The sequence below is a fragment of the Phalangium opilio genome, unplaced genomic scaffold (genome assembly GCF_054372755.1).
Source record: "Phalangium opilio isolate 3A_F unplaced genomic scaffold, DU_Popi_V2 ptg000031l_1, whole genome shotgun sequence".
Lineage (NCBI taxonomy): Eukaryota > Metazoa > Arthropoda > Arachnida > Opiliones > Phalangiidae > Phalangium > Phalangium opilio.
Window position 1 is genome coordinate 15,336,002 of NW_028324158.1, and position 21,909 is coordinate 15,357,910.

At 41.0% G+C, this 21,909-nt stretch overlaps 2 protein-coding genes across 4 annotated transcripts in view; one reads left to right on the forward strand and one right to left on the reverse strand.

Moving 5' to 3' along the window:
* LOC149690940 (uncharacterized) overlaps window positions 1–7,667 on the reverse strand; it is a 56,490-nt gene extending 48,823 nt beyond the window's left edge. The window contains exon 1 of the mRNA XM_089870411.1: window positions 7,277–7,667. The gene's annotated coding sequence lies outside the window, so the exon portion shown is untranslated. The remainder of the gene's footprint in view (window positions 1–7,276) is intronic.
* timeout (circadian regulator timeout) overlaps window positions 1–21,909 on the forward strand; it is a 116,113-nt gene that overhangs the window by 67,692 nt on the left and 26,512 nt on the right. The window lies entirely within an intron of this gene.

The following is a 21,909-nucleotide window of genomic DNA, read 5'->3' on the forward strand; positions in this document are numbered from 1 at the left end:
TAAATATCCCGAATAAATGTAGCCAATAACATTTTGCCCCCCCCCCACCCTCGATTGTTTGTTTTTCGTTGATACGAACTTTAAACAATTTTGGACAAAAATAAAATTTTAAATTGGATTTAATATTATTGGATGTATTGAATGAATTCGTATAGGAGAACATATGGTAGGGCACGAAATGAATATCGTATCGGGGCCAAAAGGATTGGCGTCCTGTTCTTCTAAAAACCATTTTTTTTTTTGCCCTTTCCTTTCGTATAAAGAAAAGTTTTCTCGTACTCCAGAAATGTCACGGAAATTCTGTTTTTTGTTTTTTTTATTTAAAAACATTCTCAGCGTCTGCTGCTGCTGCTGCTCGAAAGATACAACCCAAAAAATAATAATATGAAAAAAAAAACTGTTTTAAAAGTGAAAATATTTTCTCCTCTGTGTCAAATGATACCAACAAAGCTAAAATTTAGGGGCTCCTAGACCCCCACCCCCGGCCGCTATGCCCCCGTTACCCCGTATCCGCGTCCGTTTTGGCATCGAGTCCAAACTCATGGGCAAAATATCCGCCCTAAATTCCTCTATTTTTATGACAGACAAGGCGGCTTCTTTTTAAAAATAAATTTCGAGTTAAGATTTTTTTTTCTTTTCCGGATTATCTTTAACACGATTTAGGTTGGTCCGATACAAATTTCTATAACGATAGTGTGTACGCCAGTTTAGATATTGAGTTTATATATATGGATTGGGATTAGTCTAGTTGCCTGCCTGGCGTCTGCAACTGCCTCCCTCCCTCCCCTTCCGCTCCGATCAAAGTTAGGTTAAGTTAATTATCTTTGGCATATCGATTTTAATATTAAGGGTACACGCGCTAAATTCGTGGAATATTCCGCTCAAGTTACCTTATTTCGGATAAACAATGTTTAAACTTTATAGTTTCGTTCCCTTTAGCGTGTAGGAAAGTAGTGTTAGCTACCTAGATAGACATGGATCCAAGATGGCGACCATGACGTGAGTTTAAATTTTTGTCAAAGTTTTGTTTGGATTTTTGGTTTGAGTTTTCGGGTGACGTCATGGTCGCCATCTTGGATCCATGTCTATCTAGGTTGCTATCACTACTTAGGAAAATATTTATAGGCGATAATGAAACTCTTTTCTAAGAACCACCAAAATAGCCGGCTAATTTTAAACTTGAGTCGCGAGATCTCAGATCTGAGATAAATTGAGTGTTCTAAACGGCGAGGCGCTAAATTCTATTTCCTTTTTTGAAATATTAGTAAAGGTCCTTAGTATAATTAGGCAAGCGGACCATCGTGATGGCGGAAGATATAAAAATAGACTGTCTCTGCCTAAATCAAATTAGCGCCACCCCTAATTAAATTTTATAACCCGACGCCCGAAGAGATCCCGGCCTAATTTAGGCCTAATAGAATATTAAAGGAAAATATTTTAAAACTTTATGGCAATTAACGAGTTAGCGCCTCATTTAAATAATATTTAACACTCGCGCCATTTTTATCATTTTTCACCGCGCCATGAAATGTTTAAAACGACCTTACTATTTTTTCTCCCACCGGAATTAATTTTAATATTTAGAAACATAATTACAATTTCTCAAAACCACCACAACGATTAACCCTTTACCACGATTAGACGCGCTAAAAAGTTTCTGGCCAAATTTTCTTAAATACATTTACAATGAATGTCTAGACCTATTTTTCATTTCATCCGATCCGAGTAGTCTCATTCAAATTAGGGAAACGAAAAGGAGAACTCTTATAAGTTTTAATGGAAAAACCTTTTGAGGAAAGGATTAGACACATCCCCTTTATGTCCTACACATTGCTCTGGTCTGCTCTGTGTGTCCTGGTGCGGTTGAAGGCGAGCGCGGCAGCCGGCCACGGGTGTCTTTAAGAGTATTTAGCCAGGGACATCATTTTTAACAAGATACGCTAGAAAGGAGGGTGCCAAATATGGCCTAAACCATAGTTTATACTAAAAAGGCGGGAAAGAAAACGCGCGCGAGCTTAGGTAATCTAGCACGCGCTACACTTTCCCGGGTTTTAATTAAGTTAGAAAGGCGCGCGCGCCAAACCGCGCGTGCCCCCCCCCTACCCCCTTCCCTCGTGCCTTTCTCCATACGGGAATTTGCGCAATTTCATCCAGAATATTAATTTGGCCAATAATGCCAGGGACCCGAGAATATCTGTACGGTATTACGTTAACGATTGAAGTCCTTTGCTAAATATTCATGGTCGCCTTGAATTTACCTTTATCCGTACTAAGTTAATAGGAGGGACACAGCTCGGTGGGCTTTTTGGCGGGAAACATATTTACACGCGTTTACCACCTAGTTAGTGATCTACGCGCGTGCCTGTTAGCCAGGCCTACTTCTTATGATCCGTCCGGAATGGCGCTGAACATAAGCTTTCACTCTTAATTTGGAAAAGAGCGGACGATTAGGCTTAGTACGCCGTATTTTCTCGCACAGAATGCATGCGTTGCCGAGGCTGATACCAAACCAGGGTATAGCTTTTTAATTTTACGGAAAGCTTAAGTCGCCGAGCTAAGTCCCTACCTCCATTATAATCGTTCATCTAAAAGCGTTAGATGAGATTGCCGCCCACGCCTATGCCTATTATTTCCCAGAATTTTGCTTAAGTATATCGAGGTTATTTTTCTGGCTGGTCCTCTTTAGGAGTAGCCATGGTGTATTTATGTCTCTAAAGGCGAAAACAATGAGGTTGGGCAAATTAAAGTTTTATCCTTTGGAAGTTAGTTACTTATTGTCGAAAATGAGAGAGTTATTTTTACGAGCGAGCGAGCTGGGAGAGAGAGGAGTGTTGTAACAAAGCTAATCGATACTTTCATTAGGAGCAAGCGGCTTCCTTGGTGCCTCTCATTGTCTGCCTTCATTAGAACAATAGCTTGGCTAGAAAGAGTTCATCCTCCTCTCTCTCTCTCTCTCTCTCTCTCCTATCTGGGGCCCAGTGGCCCGGGACCGCCCGAGCAGGCGGGCAGCACCCCCCCCTTAATAGGGAAAAGATTCGAGGCGGTTTTAATCCAAGCCGCCCTCGCTTGTAAAGGGATATTGAAATGCAAATTAAGAGAGCTTCTCCTCCTCCTATTTTTAATGGTTTTATTACTCCATGGTGTAAAAATATGTTATGGTATGGGACTTTTGACTTTCCACTACCGTATGTTGTTTATTAATTTTTATATCTCTGGAGATGCGTGGTACTGGTATTAAGATAACTTAATTTTACGCGTGGGAATTTGGGTTTGGAGGTTTCATTATTCCTGACAAAAGGAGATTCAATTAACTTTTATGACGCGGACTCCTAGAGAACGAAGCCTCCGACGCCTTCAGCCTGCAACCTTAAAATTTGCCATTTTTGGGTTTACGTACGCTACAAAGATATGCGAAAATCCTTTGCCAGCCTCGGTTAATTATACTGGTGTTGTTCGATTCGACTTTGACCCAGTTAATAACGTAAAAGCAAGCTCTCGCTCTGATCCAATAACATCGTCATGCGGGCCTTAATCTTTTTCCGTATCCATTATGGATTCGCGAATGAACCAATGTTTCTCTGTCTCTCTCCGTGGAATATACTTTGAATTTCCCAGTTCCGTATGTTTCGAAAATGAATCGAGGTATCGGACACTATCATGTCCTTTAATAACGTGCATGTGGGAGATGGCCAGAGGTAGAAGCAGCTATAGGCGCGCGGCGAGTGTCCGATCCGATCGGCTTAGCTAATTTAATTGGTCAGGTGCTGGCCCGGGGTTTTGTCGCGGGGACCTTTTAGACTATAGAATAAATTTGCAATATTTAAGCTGCTGATTTTGAAAGAGCGTCGCCGCCGCCGCCTGCCTGCCTTTGAGGTTTGTTAATTTCGCTACGTATCTGGGTCAGTCCCTTTTCTTGGCGTCATTAACGATTCAACTGGAAAATCTAATTCGACACATTAAACAATAATTTTAAAAGTATTTACTTTCCTGACAACCTTCTACGTTATTAAATAAGTTTGTTAACTATCTAGTTAAAAGTTGATTAACTGAATTCTTGCCCGATAGAAACTTCCCAATTAAATCTAAAAGTTTCTTGTGGATAGGTCCATATTTCGATCAAACTATATACCATTCTTATATAACAAGATAGAAAAAGGGTCAATTGTTTTCACAGCTAAAGTTTTTCCAAGTGGAACAAGCGGCCGCGCTATATATGGATCGGTTGTTGGGCCCCCCTCTTTATTTTTTTTTCTCAACCCAGAGTTTAAGCCTTTGACCCATTTTTGGGGGGAACCCTCCCAGGGAATTTAAAGGGGCCCGTGGACCAAGTCGAATTTAGTGGAGCGGAAAACGAACTAGAGCTAGTACAAGAAGAAGCTTTCCCTTTTTGGCTGACCTCCCAAAGAATTTTTCTTTACTAAACTTCTATCGGATTTTCTTTTCGTTATTATTATAAAATTGTTTGGCGAGTAGCCGTGTCTATGAAGGAGTGTTAAAACTAAGCGGATAATCATTTTCCTAAATTATACTCTTAAATGGCGCCTCCCTCTCGTGTCTTCTAGTACAAATTTGATTTGAAAAAGGAGCCGAAATAACAGCTCTAACTTAGTTTCTCTCTCTTTTTTTTGGCACTTTGAAAAGCTTTTCCTTCAAGTGCTTGTACGTCGGTTATATATTTTTTTAGCGCTTAGGTTTCTTAAGGAACTTGAGGTTTTTCTATTGAAAGAGTATATTATTTTGGGGTCCGAAAAAAAGGAAGGACCCTAGTGTTTGGGGCCCCGAAATGCCCGCGCCATTTTAGACTCTCTCTCTCTCTCTCTCTCTTTCTCTCTCTCTCTCTCTCTCTTTCTCTCTCTCTCTCTCTCTCTCTCTCTCTCTCTCTCTCTCTCTCTCTCTCAAATGGCATCTTACAACATTAAATTTGCCGCATTTTTTCTTCTGTTTTCACATTTAAGGGGATGGGATACGATTTTATTTCATTTCTCTCGCGTTTTTCCTGCAAAGAGCATTATGGGTGGAACTGCAGTAAGTTAACTTAATTTTCGCTATCTTCTCGATTTAATATTTTAGATACCGTTTCAATATTTATTACTTGATATTTCGAGTTAAAAGAAACATTATTATATGCTTTGAAATTCAACAGCCTATATATTTATGCGAGAAAATAACGCTTCATAATTTATGAGTATTTTTATTTTTACTTTTTTCTTTGAAAATCCGCTAAAGAATAAATTTTCTCGGGATGAAATATCTTTCCTTAGGTTGTAATTCACGCCGAAAATCCCCCGGGGACTTTAGCTCAGCTCGCAACGGAGCTTAGTCTAAAAATAGGCCTAAAAATGATTTTCAGCTCGCACCAAAAAAAAACTATACTATATAAGTAAAATAAATGATGCCTTGAATTTACTCTAATTTTTCCCAATAATAATTTTATGCCGACGTCTAACAATACGCGGAGTAGTAAGCCTGAATTATACGTACGAGGTCGTTTATTCATGGGGAAAATTATTATTATTCACGAGAGGCGAGCTAGAATGAACGATAATAGGTTAAAGATAAGTAGCCGGGGAATTTTAGAATGAAGAAGAAGAAAAAGAGTCCATCTTATAACATTATAAATAAGACGGCTATCTCTTCAAATTCGGAATAGACCTTTTCAGTCGCGTAGCTTTATTCGCCTTGGACAATACTCGGGTATCAACTGTTCGAAGGCCTAGGCTTGGGTTTAGAGTGAAAGGGTTGGTCCGTTAGGCGCTAATATCGTGGCCCTTCAGGCTGAGCCCAGTTTATTCATTTTTCAAAGCATTCTCAGAGGAACTCGACGACCGAAACAAAAGATGCTGGAACGAAAGGCTAATTTGGTATTGATAAAAACTGTAGGCTTTCCATTGGAGCCTTTGTAGTCTAAGGTGTTACGCTGGAAAGCGCTTGAAAAGATAGAAATATCTACCTTTTCTTTCTCTCTCATTTCAAAATTAGGCTTAGATAGATGGTATGTAGTTTTACCTGTTTTAGACGTAGCTAGCTAAATAATCCAAACCTTTATCGCCGGGATAAAGAAGAAAAATTAAAATTTTACTTCAAACATTCGAGTTTCAAAAATGTTTCGCGTTAAATTTGTTCTCCTTATCGCTTACTAAATAGGCCACGCGTTACTTCAAATTTTCCTACCTTAATTTTTGAAATATAATAGTTGGCCGAGTCTAGAGAGAGCCGCGCATTTTAACGATTTTTCCATTTTAGGTTTTTCGGGATATTAAAAGGCGGCTGGCTGTGTTTAGCCGCCAAAGACCTCCTCTCGTCTCTCCCACCTTTTAACCCTTTCCTTCTTCTAAATCGAGCAGCAAAAAAATAAATAGTGTTTGGTTGCAAAAAGCAAAGCGCGAGTAAACAGCGCCCACCTCTATGGGTATGGGGTTGCTGGAAAATTACGGTATAGGCGGTAGGAAAAATGATTTTCTTATTTTTCTATACTCCACTTATCTTTTTATACAAGTTTAAGCGCGCCACGGAGAATGGAAAAAGCCCCCAAAATAAGAAAGAAAAATTAGGGGCCCCATCCCCCCACTCTAATGGAAAAATCGTTACCAAGCCCCTTTCGTAATGTCTTATGTAAACCTGTCCTATAAGTTTAGACACTTTCTCTCTCTCTCATAAGTTGAGCCTTTTTTCATTCATTCCTTATTCTACAAACTCTGCAGCTTTTGTAATTGAAAATTTTTGGGTTTTGTTTGTAGCAGAAAGAGCCAAATTAGGTGGAAATCTAACCAATAGAAACAAACTCAAAGTTGAGGATAATTAATTGGAATTCCCAGAACACACTAAATATTTAATATCATTCGTTAAAAGCTATAGGAATAAAATTGGGGGCGTGGGAGTTTTTCCGTAGCGACGTACGTGGGATGCGAAATTTATCTTCTCTTAAGAAGATTGATTAGGATCTTCATCGTATTTAGAAGAAGAACAAGTTGTTTTTTATTTGCAACGCTAGAGCTGGGGGTTTTAGTATTTAGAATCGATACATCATCCTTTTTAGAAGAACTTTGAAATTGAAACATTGAGCCTATAGGTTGAGTTCACTCGTTTTAACGCAACTTCCGTTCCGACCAATCAAAACCCGAAGAGTTTTACCGTAATAAATCAGACGCAAATTCCCTTCTCTTCTAAACTAAATTCTCCTCGCGGATGATTGATTCTATAAATTTTTCTGGTTCCCAATATTACAAAGCGGCCCCGTAGAGATGAAGTTACTTTGAAATGAAGTGTGAACGCTTACCTCGGCTAAGATTTGTCATCGCGCGCAAGGACTTCAAAATAGACCTGATGACGCTTCTTTGGTAGATATAGTTAATTAATTAACGCGTTTTAATTACGGAGGCGGCGGCCGCGCGTTACGGGACGTTCAAAGTTTGAAGACTGTATAGTAAGTAACGCGACTCGAGAGCGGAAATTTGTTGGAGGTGGTGGGCTCCGTCCGATCCCTGGTCGCTTTTGGCAATTGCGAATTGGCGAGCGGCACTCTTGGGTTTTATTCGAGAGCTCCTCGATTCGCGGCGAGGCGACGTCGACTAATACTGCGAGCGACGAAACTGAGGAACGAGCTAAGAGAAAAGAGAGACCAGTAGTAGCGTTTAAATATTTCTCCGCTTTAGTCTGATCGGCGCTGACGTCGACTTTCTCTTTCCGCTCCAATCCTCTGCTGCCTCTTAAAATCCCTCTCCTCTTGGTCTTCCCTCTTCATCTCTCTCTCTCGCGAGAGGGGAAAGTTACATTTCTCCTACAAAAATACACGAGCGCGCATTAGGCAACGCCATATAATTAAAAACTAAATATTTAAATGCATTTTATGCATGATTAATTCCAATTTCCTTGGGTTGTTTGTTAGTTGAGAATTAGGGTGCACTGCAGAGTAGCGAAATAAGTTTCATTTGGAATTAGACAGTCTTGTTTGGAATTTTTGAGTTATTACCCCAGCGTACCTGTTTTCTGTTAATTTCTCAGACTGACCTTTGACATTCTTGCTATATAACTTACCTTTTAATATTAATCTATATTTGTATTGAATACGGCATTTTTGCACGGAGACGGCTATTGTGGTCTATAAAAGCCTTTGGACGTTGAGCTGTCTAGGACACGTATCTTGTTGGGGGGGGGGGGTTTGGCGCGGCTCCCTAAGTCTGACCATGGACTCAATCCCCCATCATCCTTCCCGGGATCAACTCGCCATCCTCTCTTTCTCTCTCTCGAAGCTTCTCTTCCCATCTCTGCATCCTAGATGATTTCCGCGCAGCCTCTCTGAAACATTCTAAATGATGGCCTCCGAACCCCCCCCTCTCCTCCTTCTCTTTACAATAGCTTATCTCTCCTAGCTGGCTGTTCGGCAAACGCCACTCGCCACTCCACAAACAACCAGACAAACAAGTACCAGCCAATAACATTTTTTTTTAATAAAAATGAAAATTTTTCGACCAAAATAAACTTTCGTATTAAGATGATTATTTTGACAGTCGATTTTGTTCCTAAAACATCCACCGGGGTCTTTAATCTGAGCGTGAATTTGGCGCTGGTTGTCGTTTTTAAAGGAAGCCCTCTTAATTAGAATCTTTATCCCGACAATCGCTGATAATATGGTCTAACAGCGTAATAAGGAAACCCCACCTAACAGCGGATCAAATTGCTCGGAATGAGAAGAAAACACGTCGTAAGACTCTGTACAAGAAGAACGAAGGAGAGAGATGGAGAGAGTGGTTTAGAATTTCGTCGCCCACATCTCAGTCTTTCGTCTTTGAAGACTAAGAAGGCCATCTCCCTTATTGGAAATTCAAAACCATCCCAACGATTAACGAGAGCTATTTTTATCTGGACCAAGGTTTAGCTTTTTCCATTTAACAAACGAGTTTAACCAGAGACCGGGCTTGTTTTTTATTATTAATGAAAGTGTTTTCGCCGTAAAGCTTGTCTAATTTTTTAGACAGATTTTATCCTTAAAAAAATTATAATTTTATACGGATTATTGCAAACATACGCAAATTGTTTACCAGGCAGGTTTTGGAATATTTTTAAATATTTATTTTCGGTGGTTATCGTATAAATAAATATTTGGGAGGGTTTTCGACACACCGCCACACCCACGATGGGTGAATTTGGGAAAAAGATATTTTGAGTTATCACGAGAAATCCCGTGGATATTTTCCTTCTTGCGAAACGGTAGATTTTTGATCGAAAATGGCTGACGCGTTTCCCAGGGGTTGTGGGGGCAAGGGGTTTGGGGGCCTACTTGTGATTTATGGGAAGCGTGTGTTAGTCGATAGGTTTTTCTATCGAAATCCCAGATTCTAGACAGGTGTGTTGTTCACCAGGGCGGGGTTCACTAGCCAGTGATACCCCCGACTATTTCGCCCATTTAGAGAACAATTCGGGGGTCCCAGACCCGAGCCCCCCCCCTCTGCCAGCCACTTGACCTTTAGCCTCACGATAAATAAATTCATACCTAAAAGTAACTTATGGACAGTCAGTTGCAATTGTCATTACCGTACGTGTCCTGGCCCTTTGGAGTTTAGCCTTAAGACGCACTGACTCCTCGGCTTGTCTATATTTATAGGAAGGGAATCGATCTTCGAATGAATAGTAAAGTGTCTCTCGCCCAGGACAGGACATCCAAAAATTCTAGGCGAGAATGTTAAAGATTTAAACGTATTTTTGAAAAGGTACCAACCTTTTTTAAAGTTTCGCCAAGCAGTTTTTTTTTTGTATCCTAAAAACTCCTACAAAATTCCAGGCTTTTTTTCCCCCGAGATCTTCAATTCGAAAGGTTACGAAATTCTCCCTTGGTTTCTTCTTATTTCTGGTGGGCTCCGTGTTTAACGCGGGCTCTGGAAGGCCGTGGTCGCCACCAACTTGTTTAAATCGTTGCACTTTTCTGGCGTGAAAAGGTGTTTCTTTTCTCAGTACGTCTCCCTAAGCTATAAATAGCGACAATCCTTCCTGTCATTAAATATACGCGGCTTTCCCATCTTTCCCCCTCTTTCCTACCGACTGTCAACTTCGATTGACATCTTATCCCGAAAATTCTATCAACTTTACCGGCGTCACCCGACACTGTACTAGCTATTGGAAATAATGATGGTGAGCCTTTAATAACGCTGCCAATTGAAAAGCGAATTCCAACGTAACAATTTCGGGTCCTTTTCTTTAATAGCTGCAGCCATGTTTTTCGAGAGCGAGTTTCGCGCCCGCGTCTAAGATTCGTTGCAAATAAAGAAAGCTATGTAGGGAAGTTTTATTGTGGAGAGAAAGCCAAAGCTGGACCCCCCCTTCTCCCTTTCCTCTTTCATCCACTATTATTGCTCGAAAATTGAAAGCGTATAGGCCTTGGTTCGTATAAACAAGAATTTAAACGTTATAACGCGAATATTTGTACCGCGCCGAACAAGAAATCGTAAGCAGTTGGAAGCAATTTCGATTTAAGCCCCCCCCCCCTTGAAACCAATTTCGAAAATGAGGCCGCGATATTCAGGAACAAATTGAATACATTCATGGATTATTTGCTATTTTGGGGAACACGTTACTTTGGTGTCAGGAGAAAAAAAAAGGGTGAGGAAAATATTTTTAAGGGTTTGGATGTTTTTCTATATGGTCGATTACAATCTAGGAAAGGATTTATTTCCAGCCACTTTTCTATGGATTTTAAGAGCTTTTTGGCGGCTGTAACTCGGCGACTGTATTGCCAAGGTGGTTAAAATGTCGGAATTGGTTTTCAAAGAATTTCTATATTCCTTATTTGAAAACGTTGCTAAATTCTTTTGAAAAATAAGAAAAAAAAATGTCGCAATCTAGGTCCCCTTGAGGATGAAATTTTGATATTAAAGTCGGCGGTGATTGAATTCAAATTGGAATATTTTTTACCCCCCCCCCCTCATTGAAATGTTTTTCCTATTTAAGTTTGATTCAAAATGACGAGTGATTTTTAAAAAGCGGGAATAGCTTATTCCTCTCGGAATTGATCGAGACTGTCTCTTATACGCCAGAAAAAGATCGAGACTGTCTCTAAGCCCGGTAATAAATTAACCCAAGTACAAATTAATATAAAAACGGGACAAGTTTTATTAGAAATTAGTTCACCATCCGTAAAAATATCTAAGCCTAATTCTCTAACAAATCGAAAACATCAAACTCTTATTGGGGGAAAGGAAGAAAAAAATAAGTCTATAACGAGTAGGATGTTTTTTCCCCCAAGCTCTCTCTCTCTCTCTCTCTCTCTCTCTCTCTCTCTCTCTCTCTCTCTCTCATCCACCCCACGAATTATTTCCACTTGATTTAAAACGAATTGAAGATAAAAAATCTACTAGATATAAAAAAACTACATATATATATGATGTATAATATCGGAGAAGTTAGGCTTAGCGAGACTTTGGATCATTAAACAGGAAGGTGTAGACCCGTTTCGAGCGGAGTTTACTCCCAAGAATCTACTTGGAAATTGCACTTAGAGTAGGTCTGGGAATGGAGCAAATTCCGATTGAAACGCTATAGCCGAAGGGATGATCAGTTTCCGTTCACGAAACTAAGACGAATTAGTACCAGCCCGGAGGACACGCTTTGAGGGGGAATTAGAAATCTTATGACGCGCTATTCGTAGGTGTACCGTGAACGGACATGGCGCCAAGATTAGGGCAACTGAAAGAAAGTGGTTCCCCTACAACACCACCTCCACCTCTAAGTCTATTGATCTCTTAGCAAGGCCCGCTGGACTTGGTATAGTGGGTAGCCTAACTCGACCCTTCCCTATCATCGAGTTGCCACTCGCCAACTAACCAGGAAATTGAAAAAGACCCCTACCCCTTTCACCCCCCCCCCCTCTCTTTTCTAACAGAAAAACAATATTCGTTGATGGATAATTAAACATTCATTTCCCGTTTCGAGCCAGGCTGAAGATTTGACTATGAACTTAACTTTCCCTCCGCTTATTTTAATTTCGAGATCTAGTTTTAGATGGACTTTCATCTTTCATTTCAAATTGAATCATTTATTTATATTTTTACGGGGTAAATTTGTGAATTTTAAGTTAACTTTCTTTTAAGCCTTGGCAATTAAAAATGCATTAGGCTTAACCAGTATTTTCAGAAATGATAGCGCGTGCGTGCCCTGTAAATTTCCGCTCGCTTTATGACGTGGGATTTGGAGGCTGCTTTGTTCTTTTTCGGTACGGGCCAAATAAAAATGGCATTAGGCTTAGCTCGTTTTAAATTTCCCATTATAAATTCTGTTTTTACTTAACTGTAAAAATGGAAACTATGCCTAGTCCTGGTAAACGTGTATGTAAATAAAAAACACGGCGTAGTGCATGCGGTAATAGATCCCGGAGTATAAAATCAATTTGAAACCGTTAACGCGTTTTTTCCACGAAATCGTTTACTCGGAAATGGTCAGCGCGTACTTTTAATAGCATAGTTCAGTTGCTATTTCCGTATTTCGATCCTACGTATTTTTTTTTATTCTTTTTTCCATTTGCTAAGGATCGAACTTTTGCCGCACGGTATTTACCGGGAAAATGCATGGTACATTGCCAGATTGTAAAAATGGTCCGCCCGCTAAAAGGGTTGGAAGCAAAAATCCGTATAAATCTATCATTTATAAAATTGATATTCGCTTTACCACCCGATATTTTAACATAAATCTTTATGTAAAAAAATACTTTGAATCCGAAAAGAGACGAGCGAGACTCGGAGCGTATTACGCTTAATGGTTTTAAATCGTACGGTGACGCGACGCGCTTGAAACCGTCCCAGCACCCTCTGTCCACTTCATTCGTTAGCACGAAGGACATTTTGGCGCGAGGAAATGTCCCACGCGTTGTCCAATCCAACCGCGCGACAACAATATTCGTGTTACGCGTCAAATATTCGTTAGGGACCTTCTTCTTATGAGAGGAGACGAAATGAGTGGTTTAGAGGCAATCGAGGTGGTGCTGGTTCCTTCGGAGGAGATGGCTATGGAAGTGACATAAGCAAACACGGATTGGGGCTGGTTCTCCAAGTTTGGAAAGGGCCATTCAGGCGGGGATGACTCAACTATCTCGTATTAGGAAGGTAGCCGCCGCGCGACTACAGGGTGGTGTTTGAAGAAAGCTATTCTATACATTTCTAAGCGGTATTATCTCGGGGCGTCATTTGGGGCTAGCTTAAGCGGACAGTCAAGGACTCCATTTTCGAGAGAGGGAATAGCCAAAGGTCATCAAGAGAAAATCGTCTCCGGGGCTTAATACCGGCGCGCCATCTTAGTCCCAAACTAAAACCTCCCGACGACTATCAGCCGAGGCTGTCTAAAGAGGCACCATTGCCATAGACCCAATTCGGGTGGAATTAGTTTGCCCCTTTTTATTTTGGCAAAGAACAATCAAAGAAATTGCCATTCTCTCTCTCTCTCGCAAATGGAGAACGAGTGCCTAGCGCTTCTTCCGGTTTATACTGTCCAAGACTTAGCGACTCTTAAGCCTATCTCGCTTTCAACTCTTCGTAAGGATTGGGTTCCGTCGTAGCCTCCGACGCGTTGCCCTTTCTGATTGGTTGAATTGGTAGACATCATCGCTTGGACCAATCAAAAATCACCTCCGAATTGGCAACACAACCCGGCCGCGCGAAAATAATAGTGTCGTTTAAGATTGTGAAAGAGGCAATTAGAAAAGCCATTGGCAATTCCTAAATTGCTAACATTTGACCTTTCCCCCTCCCCCCGCCCCCATTTTGTTAAAGAACTAGCTGTAACTCGCGGAGAATATAAAAAAAACGCCCAAGGAACAGATTTACGTTATTGTACGTTAAAAATTGCGAGTGATTTGAGAAATTCGTGGTCGACCTTTTCGATCAAAAGTTTAAGATCCTTGAGTTGAAGGCGTTGATGGGATTTCTTTCTAGTGTAGAGTCCAAGGCGAAGAGGGTTAGTAGCGCTAGGGTTGAATTGAAAAAGTCTGTTAGTCCACGGTGTAGAAACGGTTCGCTAACTGTTTAAGTGATTTCTGCTCTATTTCGGGAAAGAAAATGATACGAGGTACTTAGTAGAACCGCCTACTCTCCCCCCCCCCCTAGGAAGCTCGATTAACTTAAAGATTTTCTCAAAAACTTTGTCAAATTAGTTTCGGTCCGAATCTAGATCCAACCTATATTGGCAGCCTTCGATTCGTAAGTTCGTAACTTCGAAATTATACTTTTCTTAGCCTATTTTTCTGACAAGGTTCTTTTTCTCAGAATTCTCTTTTACCCTCTAACTGATACCAAAAACGGAAACATTTTTCTTGTTAAGCCTTTGTTGGGGATTTAAAGAGAACGGAACAGATAGCCTTGCCCCCCCCTCGCCCCCTCCCATGGCCCAAGGAATGAAAAGGAATCATCCAGTTTTGAACTGAAAGAAAAAAGCTTATTTTGAAGGGTTTAAGAGAATAAAGAAAAATGTAATGAAATCTATCAAAAAATTGCGCTCGGATAAAACTAAATTGAAAACAAAAATAAACTTCTTCTATCTCTCTCTGATTGGGTGCCGCCCGGTGAAATCGATTGAAACTGGCCTATTTTTGGCCTAAAGATGTCGCGAGAACAGAAATCTAATTTTATTTGAGGGGCGATATAAGCTGGTTTCTTTTTAATCGAGTAAGGCTGCTGCGGGCGTTTTTGACAAAGTGAGCTGGTTTTAAACCATTGTTTTAAAAACGCGATCCTAATCTTCAAGATGATCTCGAGTCCTTTGTTCCCGCGCCGAGCTATCTTTAAATCTATCTCTTGAAATCTCAAAAAGGCGAGAAAGTAAAGAATTTGTACGCCATAATCCTTAGTCGCTTTGTCGCGCTCTCAAGTACTTGTTTCATGAGATCAGGAGCCTGGAAAGAAAGAAAGAAGGATCGGGCCCGTGTTCTCGCCAGGCGAGGAATGATGGGAACGCTTTTCTTCGGGTTCGGATGCTACAACAACAAAAGAGTTTGCTCATTTCGGGTAATAAGATTTTTCCAAGAGCGAAGAGAGTAAAGGTTATTTATTCTGTCTTAATGCCTCCATCCTCTCTCTCTCTCTCTCTCTCTCTCTCTCTCTCTCTCTCTCTCTCTCTCTCTCTCTTTCTCTCCCCCCCTCTCTCTCTCTCGCTTATCTCGAGTTGCGAAAGAATCGGGCTGGCAAGTTGCGCGGCTTCTCTCTCAACTCATAGATATTACAAGTCCGTTTAAGAATGACCAATTAATTCGGGAGGTTTACTGGGTTTGGTGTACCGGTGTTTGCGGAAGTTACGATATCTATTGTTCGATCCTGGCAACAAACTGCTATTTATTAGGCTTCCTTTTCCTTTCTCCTTATAGCTTTTGAAAATAGTTATTCTGCCTGTAATGTTCGTTTTGCTTCGAACCCCCTCTCATTTCTGGGGGGGGGGGTCAAGGTTAAAGGTTAAAATCTAGTAGATATCTTATCCGAAAATGTTGGAATACACATCGATTAGGCTTAGAGATCAAATTTGTATGTCAGAAATAGTTAATTGATTTGTTGCGCGAGGCTTAGCTCGTTACTTATTCAATTTTCGAATACCTTCGATGCTTTGCTTATTGTGTGTCGGCTGTTGGTCTGTTAGAAGTCAATCTTTTCTCTTAGTTATATATAAGAGTCTATATATAGACTGGGCCGCCTCGGGATTCCGAATATCGCTGGCTCCCTTTTGCTTAGTTTTTTATCTTTTGGAAATGGGGTTTGGGGGGGGGGGGGCTAAGACCACGGGCAAGCCGCGCACCAACCACTTCTGGACGCTTACAAATCTCTTGGACTTTGTTCCATGCTGCGGCTCCATCGAACCCCCCCCCCCCCTGTTTTTTTCTATCCCAGATTTCCTCGCGCGTTCGTTTCTTTTTCTTAACTTCTTTGCTGAGAGAGAGAGAAAAGGGATTGCGAATCCATGGTCTAACTATAAGAATAGCTTTATTTCATCCCTGAATATTCGACTAGATAGGCGTTGTTTCGAGATGTAGATCTTTTTGGATCGGCCACTGTAAGTCAAACGAACGATATTCCAGCAATTATTGAATAAATTCTTGGGGAAGAGAAAAGTTGTTTGAAAAAGGAATGACGTTCTCTTCTCTTGACGCTGCTGCTTGCGTAGTTGCTAGTGGCAACGGCGGGGCTTTGGGGGAGGGGGCAGTGCCCCTGCAGACTTGCTTAGCTCTTTTATTTCGTATTAAAGGAGATTTCTTTTTTTTTCCTTTTTTCTCGCTTCATCAATGAACCTTGTTGCGTCTTTCTTTTCCGATTCTTTCTTTGCCAGATCTTTCCGGAATTTATTTTTTAAATTTGAGGTCATTCGGGGTCATTTTCCATTTGGTTTTGCGGGCTTCGGGGGCTTGACTTAAGAGCTTCTGAAGAATTAAGCTGCTCCAACTGTTTTTCTCGGAATTTCATGGCTAGTTTCTGGGAAAAGAAAAATAACATCTTAGGATCTTGAACTTAATTTGCTAATATTAAATGTTTTAGTATTTGTAGGCGTGTTGCGAACGGGAAGGGGGGAGATTTGTTTTTTTTGACCTTTCATTTTTAAAAAATCAATTAATTCTAGAATTTGAAAGGGTCAACCGAGCGGAATGTTTCTATTGATAAAAGTGGCGGCGCAGGGGGGAAAGGTCACGTTAGCTACTACGTAAAACCATTTCCCCCTTTTTCTCTGTCGGTGGGCTGTCGGATATCTGACGTATTCTTGTTTGGACGTCGCTATCTTTTGCAAGGCCAAGAAATGTTCTACCCCCGGTTCACCCTAACTCCAGTAATGGTACGCCTTGGAAGGCGCCTTAGCCAGTCAGTCTTCGGTCTAGGGCCGTCTCTCCATTGAATGAAGGTGATTGAACGTAGCTGAGAGGGGAAGCTAAAGAGGGCTCTCGAAGCGTATCCAGACTTCTGCCAAGCAAACGACAGCTTGACAAGTCAAAGGGACCGTGGAGAGGTCAGTTTACCGAGGACCCCCTAAAAAAAGAAAGGGGGGGGACCATTCTCCAATTCTGTCGACTTTGGATACGCTTTTCTGATCTTAAATTCATGGACCACTTCTGTTAAATTTCTTCTTCTTCTTAAAGCTCTTTCTTTCTATACTACAATACGAGAATAGCTCGGAGTTTTTAGTTTCCAAAGGATGTTTTTTATTATTATTATTTCAAAGTCGTTTTCAGTGTCTCCTTCTTTCCTCTCGAGATGAAATTCCATTTTTTTGATTGCCCCAAATTCTGTTTACTCTAGCCTTTCTTTGGCCCCAAATTTAATCCTAGGCTTTTAGAGCGAGAATGTTGCCGCCATTCTTTAGCTTTATCCGTTTTATGGCCTTTCCTTAAGCCTTTGTAGATACTTAACTTGCAAAACTGAATAATTGTTAGTCTTAGTTCAAGCAAGATTAGTTATAGATAGGGATTAAAAATATCGAATTGTACTAGCTGAGTTTAATCCAGTATTAATGGCGGACTTTCAACTGGGATACCATCAGCCTTGGTCGCGATTTATCTTGAAAAATGGATCCATGTTGGTTTTGGTTCTTCTTTAAAAATTGAATTTACACTCTAAATTTATTAGGGAAAGGAATTTCGAAGAACGCGATCGTATTTGCGCAACGACGTCAGCTTTCAAACTAGTCGCTGGCAACCTTGGAAGGGATCGTATTCTCAATAAGTTTTGAATGTCAAAATCAAAATACGTTCTAAATTGTTAGGTTCTATTCAAATATATATCAGTATACGATCCACTCTAGCTATAGGCTTTCTAAAAATATAATCATATTGGAAAAAATGTTTTCTTGGTTTTGATTATTTTTCTTGGCCCATTTTTTATTTTAAATTTGAAAGAAACGAATTTAGTTCATTCTCACGCGAGTATTCAATTTGAATTAATGGTTAGATGTTGTACTTGTCAGGCCTCCGATCTAGTTCGTCGCTATTCTCATTGTGGTGTAATAAATTCACCACAATTAATTTAACTAACGGACCCCTTTGTAAACCAGTTTCGACTGAACAGGGATATCCAATAAAGCTTTAATTATTATTATTATTATTATTATACACGCTGTGTTTTAGTCTATTTTTAGCCTAAAGTGTCTGACAGGCGGACAATTTTTCATTTTATTTCAAACGGGAGCTGTGATTTTTTTCTGTTTTTGGGGGGTGGCGAACGAAAACTAGAGAATATATAGTTGAATAAAATTCGTAACGCGATGAGATTAAAATTCCGGGTCACCAAACTCGCCAGTTTTCTTGGAAATAAAATAGAAAAAAAAGTGGAAATTTTGGAAGCGAAGAAAATATCGACAAAGATATTTTCGAAAGATGGAATATTTTTAGGGTAGTACGTTTTTTTATTATGACACAGTGACGATTTGAAATGCTAATTGATTTGATAGAATGTTTTAAAATGACATTCGCCCATTTTTTTGTGCGTGTTGAGGGGAAGCCAGCTTGCAGGCGCTAACCGGTCCACGTTAATCCTACGTGCCCCTGTAGAATGTCTTTCCACGCCATACACCCGTGTTCGAATTAAAGCCATGCAACAGGGGCTTAATGTTTTATTGTTATAATATAAATTTGTTTTTAATTATTAAATCAATTACGACGCTACGATAACTAACATTAAGAAGAAAGTTAATTAAAGAACTAAACGATTAAGCGCGGACACGGGTTAAATTTATATTATAGTTTTTCGTGGGCGTCTACCAATTGAAAAACTCCGAGAGTCTAGGCTTACCCCTTTAGTTCTCGGAGTTGTTTAGTTCGCAAACAAAGGTTTCTGCTCTCTCTCTCTCTCTCTCTCTCTCTTTCGTTTGCCAATGGCCTTTGGGATATAACCTGGAACTCCGGGAGCAACCGAGGTAGTCGGGATGGATGGAGGGGAGCGGGGGAGGCCTGCAATCTCTTGCCCCGAGAATGGAAAGTACACAAGCTAGGACTCTCTTTAATAAAGTGAGGCCGAATTATAATGACCATAGGGTAATCTGACGTCATCGGTCAATTTAATGAGGTTTTTGGTGGAAAATCATTTACGCCGTGATAGTCTAACGTTAGTCGATAAAATCCTTTCTACATGGACTTATTTTTCTATATCAGTACGTTTGAGCCTCCCTTTATAAAATCGTGGAAAACGTTTCGGGGTCTTTAGCCGTCATATTGTTTGCGGGTCACGTGTTAAGCGGCAGCGCGCAACCTATCGCGTTTCGCCGATGCTGGAAAGGCTGCCAGCAACTAAAAGGGGTGCTTTCGACGAGACCTCTTTATCATAGTGTTTTATTTTTTGACTTTCTCCTCGGGTCGCGCGCTTACCCCTTTGGTGCTGGTGGTGGGGGGGGGCGCTTTGCCAATAATACCCCCGTACCTCGTCACCTTCCCCCCCCCCCTGGAAACTTTTCTTTCCAGCATCCTATTGTACTTCTCTCATTGCCTTCGCATCCGGCAGTCGAATGGTAATGACGTTTTTATCGTCCTTCTTCTCTAAGCCAGCTAGAAGCTCCCCATTCCACGCCCCCTTCGCCCCCCCCCCAGTATACCTTGTTTAACATTCTGACTCTGAGATAACAAGTGGCGCGTACGCGATAGAAAACGAAAGAGGGGGGTGCTTTATATTCTTCTTTTAAAGATTGTTTCCAAAGGCTCGCGTAGGGATTATAGTGTTTTAAAACTTGTTCCGATAAGTGGCTACCTTGGACGTGTAGGACTCCGCGCCCCGCTTGCTTACCTTATGCAAATTTAGTAACGCCATAGCTTAAGTGTTTGTAGATTAGTATAAAAATCTACTTTGAAACTTTTCCTCCTCTTAAGCCTCGGTCGGCTTTATTCGATGGCCTTTTTGACTATGCTTGTTTTAACTTTTTAGGCTATGGTACTCTAAAATCTCGGCTCCCAAGTTCCATAAATCTTTTACCCTTTTGCCGGGCCCACCTTAATGATAATAGACCTTTAATTCTTGACCTTGACCTTTAGTTTTGGTTTTTCCTCAACGAAATTATCAGGTTAATCTCTGGAGAATGTACGTTATCTCGTTTTATAAAGAAAACCCGATAGAATCTGGTAGAAAATAGCTTTAGTAATATATATAAGTTTCGTTTCCTCCTCCGGTAAAGGTTGGGGGGGGGTCATTTATATGGCAATCCACTTTAACCTTTGAACCCCCGTATATAAGAATCTTTCCCTGAAACTCTGTGGATGTCGGCATAGGCATCGGCGGTGGCGGGATCCGTGGCAATGTAGCTTAGTTCTTTTCATTCCACGGAGCCCCATTAATCAAGGTGGAAATTCATTTCAGCCCAGCCATCTACCCCGAGAGCTGCATGGCTCTTCCAAAGTGACAGTACCCCCTGGCCTCCCACGCTCCCTCTATGGTAGTTCGGACGAACGCAATCTGTAAAGATGCTCCCAAACAAAAGAGCTAGTCGCTTTTATTAAAAAGCTGGTTCCCGAGTTTTGGTATTCCTATCTAAAGGGTCCATGGACCAAAAGGCCCCTTTTGTCCAAAGGCGGGCGGACAAACAATCTTTCCGGGTACAAGGTTTCACCGTCTCGCGGTCACTCACTCTACTCTCCTTTTCTTTTTCACATTTTGCCAATTAAAAGAGGGCCCCTTTAGAATCAAAAAAGAGAGAGAAAGAGAAAGGCCGTCTATTCATTCCGGGATTGGCTTAATTCGAGCTATTATATTTAAATTAGGTCACACGCCTGTTTCCATTCATTAACTGCATAGTGGAATGAATGTAAAGATGTCGAGTTATTCTTTCTTTTTTAATTGGGTCTAATGTACGGAGAAATATAGAACAAGGTTGCCCTGAATATGTTTGAATCAATCTAATTGTGGTCCCCTACAACGTTATACAGTAACGCTTGACCTCAAAATAAGTAAGATTAACTTTAATATGAGTGTACTTTTAATAGGTGAAAGGGGAATATTCATTCGATTTGCCAAAACAAATGACTTCTAACATTTTGGGTTAGTTAAGCCTCTGTCCTCAATTATAATTCGGAGGAGATGATCGCATGCAGCTCTGGATTCGTTTATTATAGCCAATTATATTAAATTCGGTATTGAATTTATGGAAATCGAGCTATGAATTTTGACATTTGCCCCCCCCCTCTCGATGGGCAGCTTTGAGAGCCCGGAGAAATATTTGGTTCTAAATATATTATTGACAAGGTTATATATCTTGTTCAATAGCTCCTCGGCTTCTTTATTGGTTTAGCAGCCCCGTTTGGAGAATTAATTTAAATTGCCTCCAAGCCCCTATATTTTAATCCATGGGAGGGGGGAGGGGTGGCCCACGGGGGGGGGGCTCCCAAGACCCTCTTTAATCTGTTGATTCGATAATCGACAGTGTTATTACTGGGGGGCCCCCGTCAAAATTTGGACGGATTATAATTTTCCCAAAATTTGAATTAGGGTTAAAATAAATTTATCAATATCCTAAAGGGTTTTCTAGATTGATTTGAACGCCATGGTATGGTTCTAAGCCTCGTCGTTTTGTAGTTCGGGGCCACGTTGCTAAGCCTGATAACTAAGGATTTTGAAAATTAGCCACCTCGTTCGTTTCTACTTTCGAAGTTCAAGCTGGGGCCCCCAGACTCCAGTGTAAAAGGGATTGGTGGGGGGGAGGTTTAATTTGAGGAGGGGGTGCGAAAAAATCGGGCAAAGCGATATATATCGCGGGTTTCAATCGGCCTGCACGCGGCGGCAGCGAGTAGATATTGACTCCGGGAGCGCTATTAACGCCTCTTAGGGGAGTTTGGACCCCACACCAGGGACTGCTGACGAACTGGCGGTGGCGGCCAGGGAAGGAAGGAGAGAACCCGCTTCTCTAACGTTTCGGGGGGTGTTTATTAACTCCGATCCTATCGGCTGGCTTCGTAATTGTAAAGAGTCAGCTAGCTAGCGATGCTGC